The sequence below is a fragment of the Drosophila sulfurigaster genome, chromosome 2L (genome assembly GCF_023558435.1).
Source record: "Drosophila sulfurigaster albostrigata strain 15112-1811.04 chromosome 2L, ASM2355843v2, whole genome shotgun sequence".
In the NCBI taxonomy this organism is placed as follows: domain Eukaryota; kingdom Metazoa; phylum Arthropoda; class Insecta; order Diptera; family Drosophilidae; genus Drosophila; species Drosophila sulfurigaster.
Genome location: NC_084881.1, coordinates 9,928,421 through 9,939,524, shown reverse-complemented (window position 1 = coordinate 9,939,524; position 11,104 = coordinate 9,928,421). Strand labels below are relative to the sequence as shown.

Genomic DNA, 11,104 nt, shown 5'->3' with positions numbered 1-11,104 from the left:
TTAATAAATATAATATGTAAATAATCAGCTTGCTTGTTCTATTGCTTAATAAACACCATATAAGCTAATTGTATACCTAACATTTGCGTGTGCTTAACAAATTTATTGCTAATTTAAAGAAATTTTTAGTAATGTTTGATATATTCCACAAATTAAACTAATAGAACCCGTGAACCTGGAAACATACTTAAATAGAATAACACCTCGGAAACATAATGGTTGTTAATAGGATAATAATGGTTAAAGTTCGCTATAAAAGGAACAATAAAAACGAGTAATTCATAAAGCTTCTTCTGCTCTTTTGACAGCTCACTAAAATTCATGTTTAATTTGAATGAGTTATTGGTCAATAAATTTGTTAAGCAACGCTTACCACGCAACAAAATAATAAACAATATATTTCTACTGTCCTATATTCTTAATGGCAAACTTTGAAGACCAACAATAAAAAATCAAAAGGCAACCATAGCATTGAAACGAAATTTAAAAAAAAAACTATTTACATTAGAAATAAAAATACATACATATACAAATGCATTAACGTTTGCTAACGGTGCAAAATAATACAGAATTTTATTACTAGATCAATTTCCTCTGAACTAATCGTAAATTTTTATTAATTCACTTTGAATGACTTTTGATTTAGTCCTGATATAGCTGCCAAATTTTTACAGAGAGCGTTACTAAAATAAATACAACTAAAATATATACAAAAGGAAATTGATAGATTTGTATTACAAACAATAACTAAATAGAAAGCTTTAAACAAATAAGTTAGCATTTGATATATTTTGATAAAGGTACATAAACAAAACCCACTTAAATTAGTTATGGACAATTCAAATTGTATTCTATAATGACTGACGGCTAAAGCAGAGCAAAGAATCTTGCAAAATGATTAAAACAATACATAATTTGCATATAAATATATATATTTATTATACATACCCAATATTATATGCAAATACAAATATATATATATGTATATTTACTATACGGAAACTACTCATTATAACATCACAACAAACAATCAAGAAATGCAGCAAAACTTGCAGCTAATCAGATAACAATTTTTATAAGCAGCAACAATAAAAATAAACAAATACTTTAATGAAAATAATTGTTTTATTGGTATCACTTTCTCATAAACCGATAAGAATGGTTTTTTTATCAGCTTAATAGCCGATAGTTTTTCCATACAAAAACCATAATAGCACAGTATTCACGTAATTTTATTTAGATCAGGTAACCAATTTTAGCTTTAATGCGGATTCGAAATGGATCAGCAATAAAATAAAAATTAAAGTTTTGACATAATTTATTTATTATCATAATTTAAACAAGGTAGCTTATTATTTTTATTAGGTTGTTTCTTGCCAAAATCGCCTTTTTATATTAGCATTCTCTATTTTCTTAATTGGAAGAAATCTTTTGTTTGTTGCTAAGTTTTTCACCTGACTTACTTATTCATTAAATTCTCAAATTCCTCCGTGAGAGCTTCGATTTGGCGTTGAAATTTTTATAAAGATAATCTCGAATTCGCCGTTCGTGTAATACTTCTTTTTCTTTTCAATGCTACTTATATATTTTATGTAATGGCTTGAATATATATGTATTTACTAGTAGCTTCGAACGGAGGACGACTTAAAGTCTCAGCGGAAAACTTTCTGAAATCGGACTGTCTTGCTCTCAGCAGTCTTATGGTCCACAATTGACTTAGCTATTCTGCATAATGTCACTTTTCTCTCGAACTGTAAGTTGTCCCATCTTCATCCGTGAATGGTAAGGGATCGGCACTGATTGAGATATACTCTTTTATATATTTATCATCCGAACAGAATTTACAAAACAAAAAAAAACAAAACTGGCGACAAGCAGAACACGCATCTTGAGCAGGGTGATGGTGAGAATACGGTGTAACAAGACAAAAATCTGTTAAATTGCCAAAATTAAATACAAACAAGTAAGAAAGCTACAGTCGAGTGTACTCGACTGTGAGACTATGCTACCCATTTTGAATAAAGGCATTATATTTTGCGGTATATTTCTCAAAATATACCAAATATACTGCAAAAATACTAAAAAATATACCAAATTCAAAATATACCATAGACGGCACAATACACCAGATTGTCAGACAAAGTAACTAAGACCCCCAGTAACATTCGTAACTCTAGCTTTAAAAATTACGCTTGTTATTCGATTTTTTGATTTGCGGGGCGTGGCAAAAATTTGAAACAATCTTGATCTGCGTGCAAACATAACAAATGTTGTCGAAAAAATTATAGCTCTATCTCTTATAGTCTCTGAGATCTAGGTGTTCATACGGACGGACGGACAGACACACAGACGGACATGGCTAGATCGTCTCGGCTGTTGACGCTGATCAAGAATATATATACTTTGTAGGGTCGGAGATGCCTCCTTCTACCTGTTACATACATTTCCTGCCGGCACAAAGTTATAATACCCTTCTACCCTATGGGTAGCGGGTATAAAAATAAAGAAATGGGTTGACCAAATATACGTACATATGTACATACGAGTATGCATAGCTCTTAGCTCAAACGATTTGTTTATTTTGAAGCTACTGCGGTGAAAAATATCGACACCTACAGTTTTTTAAACTATATTTTAATTGTATTTTGGAAATTCGGTTTTAGCTTCTTAGATTGACAATCTGACATATTTCGTACTTTTTGGAATATTTTGAATGTAAGAGTATATCGATATAAACAATATAGCCTTCAATATATTTTAGAATTAAGAATATTTTATAAATATTTCCACACCGTTTTGCTTTAATTGAAAATGGTTGCGGGTATCTCACAGTCGAGCATAATCGACTGTAACTATTTTACTTGTTTTATTTAATGCACGTCACTATACTATGGCTGCTTTCTGATTTTATGACCTGATCTTTATGAGGATCATTCCATTTGCAATGAAAATGTACAACTTCAACCACTCCTTCTAGACAATAATTTAAATAAAATCTGCAAATTATTTAATTGTTTACTATGCTACACATGTAGGCGTTTTTAAATTGTTTTTGTTATAATCTGTTGCAAAACATAAGAATTACAGAAAATACGATATTGCATACGACATATTATATATATTTTTCTATACACTTTATGAAGTTGCTTCTATTTATTAATATAAAAATTTTAAATTAAAAAATAATTTAAAAACTAAAACTTAAAAATAATGCCAAATTTACTATTTCTATAATTTAAGGTATTAATGAAAATACACTGAATTTGTATTATAACCATAATATAACAATATTCCATACATATTATTAAGATAAGATTACAATATGTAGCATCAATGCGGTTTAGCATTATCAACGCACATGTAAATAAATAATTAGACGCGTGTGTTCAAGTATTGACTATTTTCATCTGTGTATTTACAATGAAGTCTAATCTATTTGATTTATTTTATTTATATTAGTAGAATAAATTAAGGTCGAACTTCAGGATTTTAAATAGCTCATCTCTCCCCAAAATCGCTTTTTTTCTATCGGGATTCTTTGATTCTTCGATCAAAATGCGATAGACGTGTTTTGTTTTGTCGCTTAGACTTTCGACTGATTTATCCATTAAACTCACAAATTCCTTCACGTTATGCTTGCCTTTGTCGCTAAATGCTTTAAAAATAATATCAAATTCGCCGTTCGTCCAATCATTATACTCCTTTTTCTTTTCAATGCTTTCTTCGGAATTATATATTTTAGATAATGATTTGATTAAATCTTTAATAGTAGATTCGATGGGAGGACGACTTAGCGCCTCAGCAGAAAACTTTTTCGAATCGGGCTGCCAAGCATCGAGAATAGTTTGTGCCCATATAAGTGTCTTGTTCTCAGCAATCTTATGGTCCACAATTGACTTAACTATTTTGTATAATGCCACTTCTCTCTCGAACTTAAACTCACTCAACGACTTGGTGTCCCAAGCTATCAATTTTCGAACAATCTTCTTATCCTCATCCGTGAATGGTGTGTCATCATCATAATCTTCATTTGCAAATGAATTTTCAAAGCAAAGTGCATATAGCAAAATAAGAAAACTGGCGACAAGCAGAAGACGCATCTTGTATCAATATTTATAAACGACTGAAATAATCATCAATGAAGCGTTCCGTTTTATACGTGTCTAGCATCTTTCAGCTTTCACATTAATGTCGTAAGCATTTAGGTCTGAAAACGATTATATTTTTGAGCAGGGTGATGGTGATGGTGTGAATACAGAGTTACTAAAACCTGTTTTCTTGACAAAATTTGCAATACAAACATCGCAACCAAATTCTCAGGAATCATAAATACTGTTATTATTATTGTATGTGCCAAAAACCACGGCTCGATTTTTTCCAATTCTTTAAAATTTGGTTGCGATCAGATAAAAATGCATGAAGGTTTTTAAGAAATAATTTTATTTTGCAAAAAATATTAAAGGGTAATAATTGTTATGATCATTGAAGAACCAACAAAATATGTAGAATTCAACTATAAATACAATTTAACAATATTTGAAGTAATTTTATTTCTAAGTTTAATGCGGTTTCCGTATGAATATCACACAAATCTAAATAAATAATCAGTCCCGTGTGCTCGAGTATTGACTAAATGCATCTGTGTGTTTATAATTAAATAGATCAACAATAAAATCGATATAAGCTTTTTGACATATTTAATTTATTTTGATAATTTAAACGTAGTAGCTAGTCATTATTTTAAATAGCTTGTTTCTTTCTAAAATCGTTCTTTTTTCTATCAGGATTGTCTATTTTCGTAATTGGAACACTAAACAAATCTTTTGTTTTGTCACTAAGTTTTTCGACTGACATTTTCATTAAATTTTCAAATTCCAATAAGGCTCTCTTATTTTTGCTATCATATTCCTTAAAAATAATATCGAATTCGCCGTCCGTCCAAGAATTATACTCCTCTTTCTTTTCAATGCTATCTTTTGACAAATATATTTTATTAAAGGGTTTTAAAATATATTTACTAGTAGATTCAAACGGAGGACGACTTAAAACTTCAGCAGAAAACATTTTAGAATCGGGCTGCCAGGCATCGAGAATACCTTGTGCCCATATAAGTGTCTTGTTCTCAGCAGTCTTATGGTCCACAATTGATTTAGCGATTCTGAATAATGTAATTTCTCTATTGAAATGTAATTCACGCAACGATTTGGTGTCCCAAGCTTGCAATTTTCGAATAATTTTCTTATCTTCTTCAGTAAATGGTAAGGGATCGGCATCATCTTCGTCACTGATTGAGATATCCTCATATTTTTTTACATCTTCATCATTCGCAAAAGAATTTTCCCAACAAAATGTGTATAGCACAATAAGAAAACTGGCGACAAGCATAAGACGCATCTTGTAACAAAATTTTTAAACGACTGAAATAACCATCAATGAATCGTTCGGTTTTATATGTTTTTCGTATCTTCCAGCTTTCACATTAATGTCGTAAGCATTTAGCTCTAAAATCGAGTATATTTTAAAGCAGGGTAATAGAAAGAATAGAGAGCTACAAAAACCTGTTTACATTGCCAAAATTTACAAAAAAAGAGGGTTGACCATAAGTAACATATAGCTTAAGCAACTTGTTTATGTTGCAGCTGTCATAAAGAAGATCGACACATAAACTTTTGACGCAATATTTTAATTGAATTTAATTTAAAATATATTTTATTCAATGAACGTCACAACATTTAGATGGCTGCACAATAATTTCTTCTTGCAGAACATTTGATTATCAAAGAAAATACTGCGTATTCTACAAAGGATTCTGAACCGAAGTCGAAGTGTCAACATTTATTTATTTAAGTATTTATAATATAAGTACATAATTATACAATAAGTATATTTATGTTATTTATGAAAAAAAAACAGTGAAAACAAATTAAGTATGTTAGGTGGTACGACTAATTTAGATTGTGTAAATGTTAAGAGTGCCTTTTATAAAATCATTACTATCTTACTTGTTTTAGCGCACTGTAAATGACGTAATTAAGCTATACCACTTTAAGTTATCGCTTCTCGGCCTTTTGGCTAAGATCAAAGATCAATCCATGCTAAATTGCATTCCTTTAAAAGACATACATTTCAATATGTAAAAAGAATTTGATGACAGAATAAACAGATGAGGCCCCTAAAGAAGGCAACCATTTTCAACCAGGTAGGCTCAGAGTATATTTTATACTTGTGTGCTCTTCTAATTCTCAAGTAGTTTTGGCTTACGATGCATGCAGTTATTGGTATTGTCGATATTAAAGTTATCGCTTCTCGGCCTTATGGCTAAGATCAAAGTGTAGTATCTGTTCTTATCAGCTTAACATCTGATAGTTTCTCCATTGGAGAACAACAAATGTTAAACTGATTTTTGGAATCAGACGGAGTGCTAGGAGCTTGCTCCACCTCTGTCACGGGTTGGCCCGGTATTGCAGTACCGCCGGGATTCGGCCCAACTAATTAATAAATTGAACTTAATGAAGGTTGCAATATCCAATCTCATTCTAATTACAACTAAGAAAGATTTGGTTAAATCGTTAACAAATAGAGAAATAAATAGTTACATTTTAATATACAATTATTTTTCGTGAATCAGAAATGTAACTCAATATTGAATAATTAAGCAACATAATAAGTTGATTATGGAATATTTTATTAATGAAATCCGTATTAAGCGATACAGTAAAAATGTAAAAATAAAATTAGATCACACCATATATTTCGACATTTTGTACAGACCGATTAAAATTAACATTTATTATTTATTCAAAATCGTTCACTAATTTATTGTAGAGTCTGAATTTGCCTTTAAGGGACTTTTTCTTATCTGACGTATTAGCTTTTACAATTGAGTCGCGGTAATAATCTATTGTTTGATTGCTTAGATTTTTACTGACTTATTCATAAGGTCCTCAAATGCTTTCACAGAAGCCTCGAACCTGTTATGATAAGTGTTAAAGATATTCTCGAACTCGCCGTTTGTCCAAGTATTTAACATATTTCTATCTTCAGTGATTGTCTTTGATAGATATATAGAATAGAAGCGTTGGAATATAACAGCATTTCTTAACGAGTAAAAAGCAAATTGCTTGACATCGGAATCAAACTCATTGACCAATACTTTTGACCATTCAAGAATATTTTTGTCAGCAGTCTCGCGGACCATAAATGACTTCGCCAATGTGTATAAGATCTCATTGCGCTCCTGTCTTAAATGGTGTGTCTCATCGTTATACCATGCTTTCAATTTTCCAATTATCTCCTTATCACCATCGGTTAACGGTGGTGATTCGATGTTATATGCATTTAGAAAGCAATTTTCACAACAGAGAGTATAAAGAACAATAACAAAACTGGTGACAAGTAAGAGACGCATCTCGTGGCAAAATTTATAAACTGGAGTGATATCCAATGAACCGGTCCGATTTATACTTTTTTGAAGTCTTGCCACATGCTGTATTTAAATATGCATACAAATATGAATCACCATTTCTAAAGAATACCGGCCAAAGATCATTAAACTTAGCTAATATTATTGAGCAGAGTGATGGTGAGAGTTTTAAACCAGTTTTACTTGTCAGACTGTGATCAAAAAAAAAAAAATATATATATTGATTACAAATTTAGCTTGGTTTACAACTCAGACGAATTGTTAAGATTAAACCTGCTTTACGTGCGAGTATAGACTGTATTTAAATTGAATTAATGACATTAAAAACAACTTTTAGTAAGCTTAATATTGCCCAAAAAATTGCAAGTTCTTAAGTACATGGTATATGTTATATGACTTCAACGAAAATTCATCTTTAAAATTAGGTTTATTGTTGACATGCGAAGTTAGGAGATCCTGCGGTGGTATTTCTTCAGCAGTCACTAGATTTTTTTTTTTTAGTTGAACCAGTAAAGCCATAAAATACCACAACACACTTTAGGGTAAACTCATTCAGGCCAAACCTCATACTCATTAAGGACGTAGACTCTACATAGTAAAGAAATTCTTCAAATTAAATGTAGCCTACCTTAAGGAACGAATTCATGAAATCCTTCGGTTATGATTTCCAAGTAGTTCAAGTTTGCTTACTGGCTTACCCTTGTGGTTGAGTTGTTAAATTCACTCTGGCTTCTTCTCATATGTCGAATAAATCTTTCGCCTTTTACTAAAGATTTCCGTGGAAAGGAGCACTCTAATGAGTCTAGATAATTTTTTAGGGGTGCCTGGCGATGATCATTGCCGGGCCAATTATTAATGCATTGCCATATTTAAGTACACATATATAAATTGGAGTATTGTTATTTCCATATTTTTGTGTATTTCATACTTATGCTAAACCTGAAATTTCCTGAATATCATTAATAGTTAGAGTAATTTCAAATTTATAATTCATCTATTTTGCTTTTGTATACCTAAAAAATATTGACAGACAGACGGGAACACGGACAATATGACATAATTTCAGGTATCATTCCGTTTTATACGTTTGGAGTATCTCCGTTTTCACATTAATGACGTATGTATATCACACTTAGATTACATTTTTCACCAAATTTTAATTTATTAAAAGAAATGGCCTAAATTATTTAAATATCTTGCAGCATTCACATTCGTCTGAGATACAATTACTTACATATGCAAATGAGTTCGTCAAAATTTCTTAACTCTTTATATTTGTATAATGTTTATTTCACTCTTCACCGTTAAGACAATTTAACAGCCAAGTTTTTCAAAGTATTGTAGAATATTTAGATTCCGTATGTTTTTTTTGCGACTGATTTTCGCTCTCCACTTTTCGTGCTACTACCACAAACAATGGTTTAACGCAAAAAAAAAATTGATAATGGGAATGAGAGTAAAACTAAGAGAGTAATAATAAAAGGGTATCTAACGTTAAGAAAACAACCATGAAAACAACTAAGAGAGTGTAAAGTTTATGTTTGCCTAGGTATAATATTTAAAAAAAGAGTGGATTTTCAAGGTAAGGTGGATTTTCGGTTACATTTTAATACACAATTATTTTTTGTGTATCAGAAACGTATTGCATAATTAAGCAACATTATTGGTTGATTAGGGAATATTTTATTAATCAAATCCGTATTAAGCGATAAATTACAAAGTGTTAAAATAAAATTAGATCACACCATATATTTCGACATTTTTGTATAGACCGATTAAAATTTACATTTATTATTTATTTAAAATCGTCTACTAATTTACGGAAGAGTCTGACTTTGCCTTTAAGGGACTTTTTCTTATCTGGAGTATTAGCTTTTACAATTGATCTGCGGTAATAATATTTTGTTTGATTGCTTAGATTTTTTACTGACTTATTCATTAGGTCCTCAAATTCTTTCACAGAAGCCTCTAGCCTGTTATGATAAGCGTTAAAGATATTCTCGAACTCGCCGTTTGTCCATGTATTGAACATATATCTTTTTTCAGTGTTTGTTTTTGATAGATATATAGAATAGAATCGTTTGAATATATATGCACTTTTAAAAGACTCCACACGACGTTGGTCTAAAGCATGTTCAGCAAGTTGCCTGACATCGGGATCAAACTCATTGACCAATACTTTTGCCCATTCAAGAAACTTATTGTCAGCAATCTTGTGGACCATAATTGACTTCGCCAATGTGTATAAGGTCTCATTGCGCTCTAGTCTTAAATGGTGTGTCTCATCGTTATACCATGCTTTCAATTTTCCAATTATCTCCTTATCACCATCGGTTAACGGTGGTGATTCGATGTTATATGCATTTAGAAAGCAATTTTCACAACAAAGAGTATAAAGAACAATAACAAAACTGGTGACAAGTAAGAGACGCATTTCGTGGCAAAATTTATAAACTGGAGTGATATCCAATGAACCGGTCCGATTTATACTTTTTTGAAGTCTTGCCACATGCTGTATTTAAATATGCATACAAATATGAATCACCATTTCTAAAGAATACCGGCCAAAGATCATTAAACTTAGCTAATATTATTGAGCAGAGTGATGGTGAGAGTTTTAAACCAGTTTTACTTGTCAGACTGTGATCAAAAAAAAAAAAATATATATATTGATTACAAATTTAGCTTGGTTTACAACTCAGACGAATTGTTAAGATTAAACCTGCTTTACGTGCGAGTATAGACTGTATTTAAATTGAATTAATGACATTAAAAACAACTTTTAGTAAGCTTAATATTGCCCAAAAAATTGCAAGTTCTTAAGTACATGGTATATGTTATATGACTTCAACGAAAATTCATCTTTAAAATTAGGTTTATTGTTGACATGCGAAGTTAGGAGATCCTGCGGTGGTATTTCTTCAGCAGTCACTAGATTTTTTTTTAGTTGAACCAGTAAAGCCATAAAATACCACAACACACTTTAGGGTAAACTCATTCAGGCCAAACCTCATACTCATTAAGGACGTAGACTCTACATAGTAAAGAAATTCTTCAAATTAAATGTAGCCTACCTTAAGGAACGAATTCATGAAATCCTTCGGTTATGATTTCCAAGTAGTTCAAGTTTGCTTACTGGCTTACCCTTGTGGTTGAGTTGTTAAATTCACTCTGGCTTCTTCTCATATGTCGAATAAATCTTTCGCCTTTTACTAAAGATTTCCGTGGAAAGGAGCACTCTAATGAGTCTAGATAATTTTTTAGGGTTGCCTGGCGATGATTATTGCCGGGCCAATTAATAATGCATTGTCATGTTTAAGTACACATATCTAAATTGGAGTATTGTTATTTCCATATTTTTGTGTATTTCATACTAAACCTGAAATTTCCTGAATATCATCAAACATTAATAGTTAGAGTAATTGCAAATTTATAATTCATCTATTTTGCTTTTGTATACCCAAAAAATATTGACAGACGGATACACGGACAATATAGGATATATCATATTTTGGCCAAATAATGTTTCCTTTATTTCGAAGCATCAATTTTTGCAAATCATTTGCGGGGGCTGAAGTGGGCGTGGCAAAATTTGAAACAAACTTGATCTGCGTGCAAACATAACAAATGCTCTTATGGTCTCTGAGATCGAGTGTTTCATACGGACAGACGTACATGGCT

The 11,104-nt window shown here is 31.1% G+C and overlaps 1 long non-coding RNA gene and 3 other non-coding genes across 4 annotated transcripts; 3 read left to right on the top strand and 1 right to left on the bottom strand.

Annotated features, from left to right (window-relative positions):
• The first annotated feature begins 6,298 nt into the window (after positions 1 to 6,298).
• Positions 6,299 to 6,493, top strand: LOC133835420 (U2 spliceosomal RNA). Its single transcript, XR_009893576.1, has one exon. It is a non-coding gene; the product is annotated as a U2 spliceosomal RNA (small nuclear RNA).
• Positions 6,494 to 8,143: 1,650 nt separating this feature from the next.
• LOC133835407 (U5 spliceosomal RNA) lies at positions 8,144 to 8,269 on the top strand. Its single transcript, XR_009893564.1, has one exon. It is a non-coding gene; the product is annotated as a U5 spliceosomal RNA (small nuclear RNA).
• Positions 8,270 to 9,323: 1,054 nt separating this feature from the next.
• On the bottom strand, positions 9,324 to 10,778 carry LOC133850226 (uncharacterized). The gene is made up of 2 exons (XR_009895607.1): positions 10,311 to 10,778; positions 9,324 to 10,241 (listed from the first exon to the last, which is right to left on the bottom strand). It is a non-coding gene; the product is annotated as an uncharacterized LOC133850226 (long non-coding RNA).
• On the top strand, positions 10,590 to 10,701 carry LOC133835406 (U5 spliceosomal RNA). The gene has a single exon (XR_009893563.1). It is a non-coding gene; the product is annotated as a U5 spliceosomal RNA (small nuclear RNA).
• Positions 10,779 to 11,104: the final 326 nt, after the last annotated feature.